Source organism: Protopterus annectens, chromosome 17.part0 (assembly GCF_019279795.1).
Source record: "Protopterus annectens isolate FY-2018-M chromosome 17.part0, PAN1.0, whole genome shotgun sequence".
Taxonomy (NCBI): domain Eukaryota; kingdom Metazoa; phylum Chordata; order Ceratodontiformes; family Protopteridae; genus Protopterus; species Protopterus annectens.
In genome coordinates, this window is record NC_056751.1 from 237535703 (window position 1) to 237549626 (window position 13924).

The 13924-nt window shown below is 38.8% G+C and overlaps 1 protein-coding gene across 2 annotated transcripts in view; it reads right to left on the reverse strand.

Moving 5' to 3' along the window:
* TNFAIP8 (TNF alpha induced protein 8) overlaps positions 1-3177 on the reverse strand; it is a 653571-nt gene extending 650394 nt beyond the window's left edge. The window contains exon 1 of one of the 2 annotated variants that reach the window (XM_044059443.1): positions 3113-3177. The gene's annotated coding sequence lies outside the window, so the exon portion shown is untranslated. Of the gene's footprint in view, positions 1-3105 lie in introns of both variants that reach the window. The other variant, XM_044059441.1, reaches the window with a different exon arrangement.
* Positions 3178-13924: the final 10747 nt, after the last annotated feature.

Sequence of the window (13924 nt, forward strand, 5' to 3'; positions counted from 1 at the left end):
TAGGACTGCTGTCATCTGTAGTACATTGATATACAGATTGGTCTCTTGGGGGACCACATGCCTCGGACCATCCTTCCTAGGAAATGCCCCTATCCCACCCCAGTTTGGAAATGTCCATGGTAACTGTGGCCAATGGAGTTGGAAAAACAAAAGGAAAACCTAGATGAATGTTGTCTAACTGAATCCATCAGTGAATGTGATGTTTGCAAATTAAAGTTAGCTTGACTGGAAAGGGCAGGGGATGACAGAATGGACCACTAAACAGCTAGAGTCCATTGAAAAACATGCATAAAGAAATGTGACAAGGGAAGTAGTACAATGGCTGCTGCCATACAGCCTAACAATTGAAGCGCTGACCTTGCTGGAGGACATGGATGGGTAATAAGTAGGTGAACTTGATTTTTGATAGTGAATATGCAATGAAGTGGTAGTGAAGCTATTTGTTTGTGTATCCAGAACTGTACCAATGAAATCCAGGCTCTGGACTGGTGTCAGGTTTGACTTGGTATAACTTATTGTTATCCCTACTGACTGCCAAATCTAGAGCAAACCGTCCCTGGAATATAGGTGAATATGCCTGGAGTAGGCAGTGAGGAGCCAGTTGTCCAGATAGGAAAACACTCAATCCTTTGAGTCTCAGGTGAGCATCCAACATTGCCAAGAATTTGGCAAACACCCTAGGGGCTGTGGTGAGTCCAAAGGCAGGGCACTGAACTGGTAGTGACTGGCTCCCAGCCAAAACAGTAAATGTCTTCTGGAACACACATCTGTTTTGATGTGACAGTATGCATCCTGAAGATCTATCCAGTACATCCAATTGTCCTTGTGAAGAAAAGGTAAGACAGACTGTACCATAACCACTTGGAACTTTGACTTCTTTACATACTGATTCAAACTGCTTAGATCCAACACTGGTCTGAGGTCCCATTTTATTGGGCACTAAAAAGAAGCGCGAGTAAGATCTGAATCCTATTAGGTCTGGTAAGACCTCTTTGATGCCTTTTTCTAGCAGTTTGAACTTATTGTGCTGTGCTCTTCCTCCAACTGTGTGGGATGTCAGGAAGTTTTTTTCTTTTTATGAAGAGGGATTTGGAAAAATGGACAGAAATAACCTATGGATATGATTATTAGCATCCAGGTATCTTTTGTTACATTTGCCCAGGCTTCTGGAGGCAGGGATAATCATCTCCCAAGCACTGAAAAGGTCTGTCCAGAAAGGAATTCTAGAACCCCTGCTTCTGTGGGCCTCCTCCGCCTCTAGGGCAATGTCTCCCATTAGAATTTCCTCCTCTGCCTCTGGAGGAATTGTCCCTGTGTGAATCTTGGAAAGGTCCCAGATATTTTCGGAACCAAATTTTTTTCTTACCACCTCTCCGATTCATGAAAAAGGTCCGCTGAGAGATAAGAGAACTTTATTCCCACGGCAGACAGGGCCTTTACATCTTGTTGCTGTGAGTACATGCCTTTTACTGATGGCCCAAATAAGGATGTGCCATTGAATGGGGCACTGATACATGATGTCTTAAAGGGCTCCACAAAGTCACACAGCCGCATCCAGGCATGTCTCCTCATGGCAATGCCTGAACCAGCCGCTCGTAAGATGCCTTCAGCTGTGTGAGATCAACCTCACTAAAGCATTTGAGATAGAGTGGACAGTTGCAAGGACATTCTTTTGAAGTCATCTGTATACATGGACTCAGAGAATTTGAACTGTATTTGGTCAAATCTTTCTGAAGCCTCATGAAGTGTGCCAGGTAATTAAGAGACCTCAGTGCAAAGGTTGCCGAGGCAAACGCCCGGTTTCTGAATATGTCCAGCATCCTAGACTCCTTGTTTGACAGATGAACAGAAGAGCTCAGCGAAAAACTAAGAGGAAGGATAGCTAAAGTTTTGAGAAGTTCATAAAAGTTGAATTATCTCAGGAAAATATCGCTGATAAAGCTTGAGAGAGGAACATGCATCTGCTCGCAATGGCAGCAAACAAGATCTAGGGTAATGGGGATGGAATAGGACATTATAGGTAGAGGGAGCAACTCAAGAGCTGGTTTCAAAGTCTGGAGTATGTGGCAGAGTCAGATCCGAGGATCGGATCTGAACCCAATGGGCTGAGGAAGAATGAAACATCAGATCAAATGCAATTTCTCCCTAAACAAAAATCTGTGAAAAATCCTAAGGGAGATTTGAATGCCATATGCCAACGACATTAAGGCCAGGAACAAACAGACTGTTAAAGCATAAGGAAGCAACTGCTTTCTTCTGACATCAAAATGAACTGTTCAAGACTGTCCACTGTTTCATATACAATTTATCCCAAGATGTCACTGCCTGAAACCGCAGCTTACACACCTCAGCATCATCTCACTGCTAATAAAAGATTAGGATGGGTGTTTAGTCACCTTCCTATAGTTTATCCCCAAGGATATTATGATTTCCTTCAGCAATAATCTTTCTGATGTATATACACTAGGGGTGTGGCAGGCATCATACCCACTCCATGAGGCTAAAGAGAAGCTATTAACCATTAGTGTGAGATTCTGACACTAATTTAGTGTTTCCTCTAAGGCCATAACTAAATAATTGGGATTTTAATGGAAATACAGGAATGGGAAGCATATCAAATATTTGAAGAGAAAAATCACGTTAACAAGAAACATCGATTAGATATAGAATTCTCAAATGGCATCAGAAATACTCTGGTTCAGGGATCAAAAACAAACATATGCCATAACTAATGTATTTAATGGAAATACATGAATAGGGGGAACATTCCAATTATTATATGAAGAGAAAATCAGGTTACAAAGATTAAAAAGAAAAATCACTTGATACAGGACTCTCTTCACCATGTTCTAGGATAGGTCAGCATTTTCCAGTCTGTTTACATTCAAACTGCTCTTTGCTCAGAAGACATCTTAAGGTCAGGTCAGAGATGCTTAACACCAACAATCAAATATACAAAACTGATGGGAATTAAATTGCCACAAGTACTTTGTCTGATCTGCCAATATCCTTACTTAACCAATTATTTGGCTGTGAAAAAGTTCAAGCTTGTACATAATACATAGTTGTCAATGCACATTTTATCTGTTATTACTAGTAACTCACCACTTACTTTCCGATGCAGACTTCTTCTAAGTGAGCTGTTGGTGTTTGAAGGTTTCAAACTGAAGAAAAAGAAAATAAGCAAGTCTGAGTGGTATAGCTTTATAACTACAAACACACCGACTGTTACATAGAGGCACTAATGCGGTCTTCTACAAACAGCAAAGAAAAGCTACGATTAAATTCCAATGTACAAAATATAAAAGTGAGACACTAATGATAAAATGTGAAATAAAATTGGCCCTTCTTATTAAGTTGAAGCTCACCTGCAGCAACTGACCAGAAATGAGTGACAGACTGAATGAAATCTGTTCCACTTTATATTTTACACCACATAAATTCTTTACACAAAGTAATTTACATATTTATATATGTATATATATATATATATATATATATATATATATATATACATATACACATACATATTTTATATATATATATATATATATATATATATATATATATATATATATACATACACACACACACACATACATATACATCACACACACACACACACGTCTACTTCTAAATCTTGAAATCCCACAAGACCGAATGTTATTTTCACAAGGTGAAAATAATAAACAGTTGATTTTTCACAGGTCAAGTAAACACTTGTCCAACATGGGGAAATATGCCCTAGTGCGATCCCGGAGTTGGTATATGCAGTTAGAGGGGTGTGGAGGGTGTAAACCCCACCTAGGTGGGTGTTACATAGTCCTAGGTGGTTCCATGAAGTTATGGGCAAGTGTTTACTTGCCCTGTGAAAAATCGGCCATTCGAGATTTCAACTGTTCGTCATTTTCATCTCACGAAAAAAGCATTTGGTCTTGTGGGATTTCATGACTTAGAAGTAGACCCATATATATATATATATATATATATATATATATATATATATATATATATATTTTTTTTTCTACAATAAAAATATAGGAAAAAACAAGTTATAAAATGAATAGAAAGCACAGCAATCAGTACGTACACAAACACTCCCATGCAAAAAACTTTCATAGTGTAATGCAATGAGGGGGATCTGTGAAAATTTTAAAGTCATTGAACCATGGTGGCCTTGGGAGATGCAGCAATGATTATTTTTCGGATTCTCAGAAAATGTGTATATGCAAATTCTAGTACGATAATCACATTCATTGTTCATTTACCTAAGACATCATTCCAATATATACACAATACAGGTCAATCGCTTGACTATCAAAGCAGTTAAATGTTCTGTAGAATGGTTTATTACATGCAAATAAACATTTAGGTAACAATTGCCTGTCTACATGCTGTGACAAATGCTATACTGTTATTGTCTAAACTCTGTCCACAAAATGGACCTAGATATGGGAAATAAAAATGTTTATTTGACCCAGGGTGTGCATATTTAATTTATCATCCTAATCACAAACATTGTGTACATATCTGCCTTCTTCATCAGTTAAGAAAAGTCTACCTCATTAACTCCAATGAAAAAAAAGAAAAAAATACACACACAAAATATACATACTTTATCCCCCCCCCCCCCCAAATACAATAAAATAAAATTTGGACCACAACTACTTAACCATGAAATGGAAAAGATTCTAAGGATCTTTGCCGAGGTTAAACCCACTTAACTCATTACACCCTAGTGATGCCTCCAGTTATTTCTGCAGTTAGGAATCTACTGATGCCTCTAGACGTCAACTATTTCTTGCTCATATTTGCATTAATTCCAAAAACAAGCTACATGCAAAGTAATAAAGCATTCCATTTTAAAACTTGCACAGTGGGAAACATAGCTACATTGATATCCGACTTCTGTCTAGTGCAGGTAAAGTGATATTAATTGCTGTTCATATATTTATTTATATTGCTATAAATGTTACGCATGTCCAAATATCTCAAAAACCTAGTAGCAGAGGCTGAACCACGTAGCCTCATATGAAGGCTCTCAGCTGGATGAACAAAATTTTGCTGATGGTACACGTGTGTAACTTGAGTGGCCGATGAGATACTGTTAAGTTGTTTACAAAATATAACAAATTTAATCGCCACTATATTTACTGCGATTTATAACATTTAATTTAAGATCTAGAATATATAGAATACTCCCAATATAAAAATAGTTTGTGCTGAAGATTTTCATATTTACATTTGTTTAGTAACCCCAATGGTTCCAGAGATATGAACATTTGTTTGAAATGTGAGGATATCATTTGATTTTATCAAAAAGCTTAGGCTCCACCCATTGGAAGTTGTGGTGCAAACTTCCCGAGCTCTACTGGAGGGAATGAGTTAAAGGCATGACTAAATACAGCAATAAAGATCCCGACAATCCTCATTGTAATTACTAAGCATTAACTGGTACGATTTTAAAAAAAGATTGAAAAATTACATTACAAGACAATCAATGCATTAAAAAAATCCAGGGAAACTACATGAAGCTCTACTCAGTACATGATATACACAATTACAGAGCACACTGAAACACATGGAAAACCTTAATTCAAACCATACAATAGTGAAAAATCAGATAATGGAATATGTTGCATACCTGCATAATAAACAGAAATATCTTGTGCTACAGAATTGAAGATCTTGACTTGGGGCTCAGAGATTTGCTACTCACTCCGAAAAACATTCCCTAAACCTAAAGTACAATGTAATTTATATATTACCCAACAGACCTCCACATATTTCAAGATTATATATATATATATATATATATATATATATATATATATACATATATACACACACACACACACACACACACATACATATATATATATATATATATATATATCATACTGTCACTGGAATTTAGACAGTCATTGTCATTGAGCAGTCTCTATATATCTACATCACATTTATTTCTTTACTGCTTGATAACCAGGTGGATGGGAATATCTGGCTAGCAACAAGACTCATTTCAGTTATTACCTGGGCCATATGTCAAAATAAAGAAAGCACAGCTTACATCTTGTGTTTAAAACAGCACTAACTTATACTCAAATTCAAATTATTTTAAAGCTGAAACTTATGTTTTGCGATATTCTTGTAACATAAATGTAACAACAAAATGAGAAGATTTTTTCCCTCAGTACAACCTTCAGGATTCTCTTTATAACAGACTAAAATGTAATGTTAATCAATTTTGCCTTTACAGCTATGATCAACTACTGTACTACCTTCCCCAAACTAAGACTTCTTACCACTCATGCACACCCACTTGCCTATGACCACTGTCAGCAGCAGTGATTTTATTCGTTCCTGTGCTTCTGACTACAGCATTAACATTCTGACGGCTAACAGTGATAATAGCTATGAATGAACAAACATAAAAGATTCTACTAGCAACATATGTACACTGCAAGTCTAACCTTATGAAGGGCTGTGGGGAACAGGTGCAAAGAGAAAAAAAAGTCCTTTGAAGTTGAAAACTGCCAATAAGCATCTGGCTCTTGACTACCACTACAAGTGGAAGAGGAAAATAAACCTGAAATGTTTCTGATGGTTAGATGATCAGGCTAGCATAGAGGTCCTACAACAACCGATTTCAAATATTTATGATTTGGAGAAATATTACGAAACTCTATCATATATGAATAACACTGAAATTGATCCTGTGTTGCTGGAAGCTGGATATTGCTGATGAATTTGCCAACATTCCCCCTGCCAAAAGCCCTAGTTTGGAAAACGTTTTGCTAGGCGGAGGTTGTGTGCATGTGCAGAATGCCTATCACTACACTGTTCTCACTCTCATATGTCAGAAATATGCTTCAATATACACAATGTGCAAAAGCACTCAAGAGTTTATAGATTTCAAGATAACCTCAAAACTAGATATTCTCCATCATCCATAATTTCAAAATCAGGATATCAAGGCTGAACAGAAAATGAAAATAATCACTACTAGCAAGGATAACCATACATCTTCAACTGCATTTAGTGATCTCAGAAACAATGTCCCACAGAGCATTCACCACAACACAACCTACTCCAACTCTGAAGACACAGTTAACATACTATCTGGCAAATTTAATTCAAACCCCCCCCCCCATCTCCTCTCATCTTTCCCCCATGCCATACCCATTTTATCTATAACTACTACTACCACCATTCCCAGAAATAACCTTCAAGAAGTTTTAAAAGCTCCCTCAGATGTAAAAAAATCACTAGCTACATCTAGCCCGACAATGTACTGGGCATTTCCTTGTCAGAATGAAACACGATCTCACTGAGCATCTCTGGAATCTTGTTTAAAATAAACCTCTCAAACGGATTTTCTTGGAGAAAAGTTGCTGTCATCGCCCTTAATAAGCTGACTTGTGAAACTACAGACTGAGAAGCACTATCAGCCTTGTCTGCAAGTCAGTGGAACAGTATCATTATGCACCACAAAAACAAAGACTTTGGCAGCCTGAAATTTCTAGACCCTAGCCAGTTTGGATTTTTGAAGGGTTCATGCTGCCTATTCAGCCTCATAAACTTCTTTGAAAAAAAATCATCTAGGGATTGGAGGAGGACAATATAGCGCACCAATATACCTTGATCTGATTAAGCCCATTGACACTGCAACTCCCCACCACTGGCCTAGTAATTGAGGAGCCTCACTCCTCACCACTGGCAACAGTGGGGGATATACACACTGGGAGGATAACAGGCACACACACAGTATTTCCAGATGCAGCTCTCTGCATCAAGTGCAATTTCCTTTAAGAGTGCAAAGAGACCACAGTCAGTCTGGGGCTGGTTTCTGCCTTTTTCCTCCAGATCCCCACTGGCACAGCTACAGAGTTGATATCTCAGCCGAGTGGCCAAGCCAAGACCTCCAGCGCCCTCTATGTCCAACCAGTGCTTCATGTCCCTGCCCACACACACACTGAAATTTGATTTACACACACACACACACACACACACACACACACACACACACACACACACACACACACACACACACACACCTGGGAAAGGCTGGCACAGGTTTACTAGCTATGCCTCTTTTTGCCCAGACTATAAGGTAGTTTTGACTGCCACCAGCCACTCCTTATCAGCTACTTAAGGCCCTTAACAAAGGGTGTCCAATCTTACTGTGTAATGTTACTATTAATCCAAATGGTAGTTTGACCAAGAGCAAGGCTATTAGGAGTGACCCACACAGTGCCACCAAATAAATATACAAGTACTCCCAGAACTTAAATGTCTCTCACAGATTTCAGTCACAATGAAAGGTTTAAATATATTTAATAGTAAATAATAAAAGAACAAAAAATAAAAAAATACTCAGTAAATAATCACAGTTACATCAGAGTTCAAGATCACAAGAAATATTTAAAACATTGCAGGAAAGTCTCAAATAAATAAAGAAAACATCTAAGATCTACTTCACTATATTCCTGTCTGTATCTAAGAGAAATGACTGTACCCTAGTTAACTTACTTACAGAACAAGCAGGCAGATGTGGTGACTGAATGTTCTTGTCAGGTCAAAGACAAAATACAAAATGCACAGTCTCGCGCAGAGAGTTCTTTAACATTTCAGATATTACTGCTGGGGTAGCTGGCAGCATGACATCACTTCTTGTCATCTGACTATCAGTTCCCAGGCTCACAACCATTGATTTTAGCATCTACCTGTGAAAACACATAGACCTTAGATCTTTTGGCAAATGGTGGAAGTTGTCAAATAATCTGCATTTCTCCACATTTAAAGACAATAAAAAAACTTCTAGTTCTAGACATTAGCTTTCAGTTTCAATGCAACAGGAGACATAACATCTATTTTATTACATGGTTATAAAGTAATTTATGTTTTCAGCTATTCTTCTGAGGTTACCTTCTTGTGTTTCAGTCCCCATTGTTAAATACATATACATCTAAACAGTTACAACAGTGTATATACATTTCTGCTCAGTATTACAAAACATCTCTTCCACACACATATGTACAATATGACATATAGTTCTAAAACAGTTGTAACACAAGCAATTGCATCATGCTGATATTCACAAATGACACACAGCCACTTACAAAATTCCAGATAGGGCTAGCAGTATCTTTCTGTCACGCTTCTATATAAAACATATTAATATTCAAATGACATGTAATTATTTACAAAATTCCAGATAGCTGGACTGACAATATTTCCACATTTTGGCATGGTGAACAAAATAATCAAACTAAATGTGAATCCATATATACCTTATTTAACAGCAAGCTGCCTCAGTGAAAAATGCATGAAATCAAGGTTAGGGACTCCCACTCCACCAAAAGCCATGTTACAAGTGTAGTCCCAAGGGCCTCATCTATTTCCAAGATTTTCAAGCCAATGTAAAAGTCTCTGTCTGACAAAGGTTACAGAGGACTGCAAATTTGGGAGATATCATCAGTACCATTGCACTTCTCACTTAGAAGACACTCAGGTCCCAAACAACTATACCAATTTTGAGAGCAGAGTATCTACATCAACAATCTTTTCTTTGACCAACATGCCTTTTGGGGATAATTAAGAAATCATTAAATCTAACCCAGTTGAGTAACATAGGTTTATCTTCCTGGTCTAGAAATGTAATCACTGCACTCTAAACCTCCTTATTAGGCCCATAACTGAACATAATGCCTTCTTCCTGTATCTGGTTAAACGTATGATCCAAACTGAAAGACTATGTTTTTATTCAGGATATCAATGGCATGACTTTCATGTCCTATGCAGAACTCCTCAAAGCCCTATCCCTATTTTCAAGTCTCATACATACAAACTCCTGCAGGGGGACCTCTGCTTAGCTTACAAGGAATCAAATTAGCCTACACTGTGTAACCTTCTACATGCTCACAAAACATGCAGCAACATGAACACCCATACTAAAATGACTAAACGTCTACCATAGCATAAACAGAACCTGCTGGAGGGACCGAGTTGCCTGTCAAAGAATCCCTCCTACTCTGAAATAGATTCCCCCCTCCAGATTAAATAAAGGAAATCCTTAACGCTTTAAAAACTGCTGGAATGATTGCATAGGAAACTGCAAATATACCCTAGGGCTGGCCCCTTTTGCCCTTATGGGGTAGCAATGCAGTGGGTAATGTTTGGGCTAGACTACAAGTGACCCACCCAGCCATCCAGATCACTGCCTAGTAATAACCTACAAACTTAGACTGCCAACTGTTTTTTCCAAGGAAATAAAATAATCGATCTAGCCATAAACAGGAGACACCTACTAAAGTTAAACCCGTACAGAAATCTAGGACCAGAATTTGCCTTATACTTCCAAAAATAGTCTACTGTATCAGTATATTAAAAAAAAAAAAAGAAGAAGAAAAAAAACAAAAAAAACATGCACTTCATTCTCTAGCCACAAACGAATGAATAGCATGTGTTGCAAACTTGTGGTATAAACTACAGCCCACATTCATACCACAGCATTCTAGCAACAGGGCTAGACACGAGATGTGAACTTTCTCGTCACTAGATGATGGTCACTGCTGATGCGATTCCCTGACCCATCTGCAAAAATGGGAAAAAGGGGGTTATGGATGGTTAAAACTGCAAAGTGCTGAAGAAGTAGACACGACACATTTGTTGCATCACATTTGGTGCATACAGCACAGTGGGATAATTTCATTATAACTCAAAGGAAACTAAAATTCCCTTGGGCCTAAATCCCTCCTAACAAGCAACACAAAGCATGCTGTGTTAATGATAAACCTGTACTACTGCAGTCTCTTACCAATTAATACATATGCCATCACATTTTATTAATGTATTCTGTCAACTCATGCTTCTTCCTTACTATATTTATTCTGAATTGTAACACCTCATACAATCAAGAGTTTTGTAACTGGATTTCAAAAAATTTACTTGGTGGTGTGCTACAATGAAAAGACTGCAAGACTGAAATCATAACATAATGTTATTAAACTACAACAGTTTACGTCCACATTTAAAACTTGTAAAATTGTTATATTTTAGTAAAAGAGGTTTAATCAGAAAGATTAACCAATTATTAAGAGGTAGTGAGAGGAACAAAAAGTCCGAACATGCAGAATTCTATGAAGTGTCAGTGGATGTTTAAAATGAGATCCTTGCAAACTTGCTGTCTAAATTGATCTCTGAAACAATCACTTCACATTATTTAAGCAACAAACATTTTTTTAAAGTTAAATAAAGAGCAAACATAAATGGCCAGTCTTTTGCGGTAGCTCAAACGACAAAGGCAAACATAGGATCATGGCAGAAAATTATCAAGATAGACACACCTGTTCATAAAACGGACTTTACAAAAGCTGTATAGTATGATAAGGCTGAAAAGTAAACAAAGAATCTTGTCTTTAATGATAGCAGCAGTCTACACTTTACTGTTCTCAATCTTTTACTAGCAACGCTGTATGTAAAGAGGACAAAACTACCTACTTGGCAGAAATGCAGCTAGACAGTCACAGAAAAACATAACCTGAAATGCACTTTCTTTGGCAGCATTCAGCCATTAACACAAAGTTCTATGAATATCTTCAGTTGTATTAGTTAATTCTATACTGTCAAACAGTGCTCTGCAGCTTTTTTAAGCTGCATTCTGTTCAAAAGAGACTAACAGATCATATGCCTAGCAGCCATTTATATAACTTTATATCAAGCACTGTATAATGACAAGGGCTTCCTAACAAAGTGCAGGACTCAATAATGTAATTCACAACACTAAAGTGCAATTCAGCTAAAACAATAGTTGTAAAACTCACTGCTAAACCTTCAGAGCATTTTTGCAGGACAGCCCCACCCCTGTACACCCCCAACATACTGATACTACACCCCACCCCCCACAAAAAAATGGATATGCAAGTGGAAACCCTATCTGCAGGGAGCATACATATTTCAAACCACAGTTAATTATTCATTTGAAAATATCAAATACCTGGCAGCACACATGGAGGCAAAGGATATGCCCAGTCATCTGCTGAACAATTTCCATAACTAGCAGAGGCCTGCATACTAACACAATTCACTATCCCCAAAAAGCATTGGATCAGTTGGACAGGGAAACTGCTGCATGTTTTTCAAATGATGCATACAAAAAACAGTGAATTTGAATACATATCTTCCTGCTAACTGAAAAGCTCAGGAGTACACACTCAATTTTTTCCTTCATGCAAACTGAAGAAGCTAATTTTAAAAACATCAGTCAATAGGGCTTCAGGCCCAAAAGTCATGGGTACTTATGTTCATAGGTACACACCTATGGGTCCTGAGGTGAATTTTCAGAAGGACTCTCTGAATGAGAGGGAAGGAGGGGGGAATGCATATGCATGCATCCCCTTCCAAGAGATTGATAGAGCATCCATCTTCCAAACCTCTGGGAGAGGTGCCCTAGAGCAGAAGGTTGGGAGCTGTCTGTTCATGGGGGAGGCGAAGAGATCCACATTCGGAATACCTCATTGATGGACTTGGTCCAGAAACACTTCCCTGTTCAGCATCCATTCATGAGACAGGGTCACGGTCCTGCATAAGGAATCTGCCATCACATTGTCTGTGGAGGGGATATATACTGCCTGGAGAAGGATTTGTTTCTCCAGTGCTATTTCCCAACCTTGCAGTACTAGTCTGCACAGGAGGTTGGACCTTGTCTCCCCCGTTTGTTGATGTACCACCGCACAGTTGTGCTGTCTGTGTACCACCTCAGGGTGCTTGGGAGAAGCTGACCCTTGAAAATATCCAAAGCTAGTATCAAGGCTCTCATTTCCTTGATATTAATGTGATGTTTTTGTTGAGTGGGGCTCCAGGAATTCCTCGCACTCCAGTTTCTCCCCAGACTGTGTCTGAAGCATCTGTGAAGAGGTCTTGTTTTGGGAGTGTGGGCTGGAGGGGCCGGCCCAGGTTTGACTGAATCTTGGAGATCCACCACTTCAACTCCTTGGACAGGCAAGGAAGCATGGGGATCATGAACTCTAGAGGATGTAAATGCTGCTTCCAGGTGTTTCTCAAATACCACTGGAACTTCCTCATGTGTAGCCTTGTGAAGGGGATCATGGGGATAGTCGAGGCCATGAATCCTAAGATTCTGAGGAATTCCCTGGCTGAGATGGTTTTGAGAGGAATGATCCCCTGGAAGAAAGATGTGAGGGTCACAATCTTTTCTGGTGGCAGGCAAGCCATCATTTCCCTGGTCAGAATCAGACATCCTAGAAACACCTGATCTTGAGAGGGTGTCAGGGATGATTTTTTGTGATTTATAGTGAATCCCAGACATGTAAAGGAGGGAGATGATGAAATGCAGGTGTTGCAAGGCCACTGAACTTGAGTTAGCTTGGATACGGATGTCGTCTAGATAGGGGAAAAGCTGTATTCCTTTCATCCTGGCAAATGCCATGGTTGGGGACAGATATTTTATATATATTCCTAGGGCCATAGAAAGACCAAAGAGTAAAGCATAGAAATGATAGTGTAGAACCCACAGAGAAACAGATGTACTTTTTGGAGAGAGGATGGATAGGAATGTGCAAGTAGGCATTCTTTAGTTCTACGCACACTAGGAAAGCCTGAGGCAGAATGAGTGGCAGAAGGGTAGGGAGGGAGAGCATCCTGAAGGAGGAAACTCTGAGGAAGGTGCTTAGGTGGGATAGGTCCAGGATAGGCCTCCAGGGACCTTCCTTCCTGAGAACCAGTTAAATTCTTGAATAAAAACCTTTTCCTCTTGAAAGTGACGGGACCTACTGGATGGTTCCTTGAGCAAGAAGTTCCTGCAGGATGGGAGGAAAAAGTGGGATTTGGTCTTTGGGTGGGTGAGGGTTGTTTTTGGGAGTGGATCTGGTCTCCCAGGTCATGAGGTATCCCTGCTTTATGA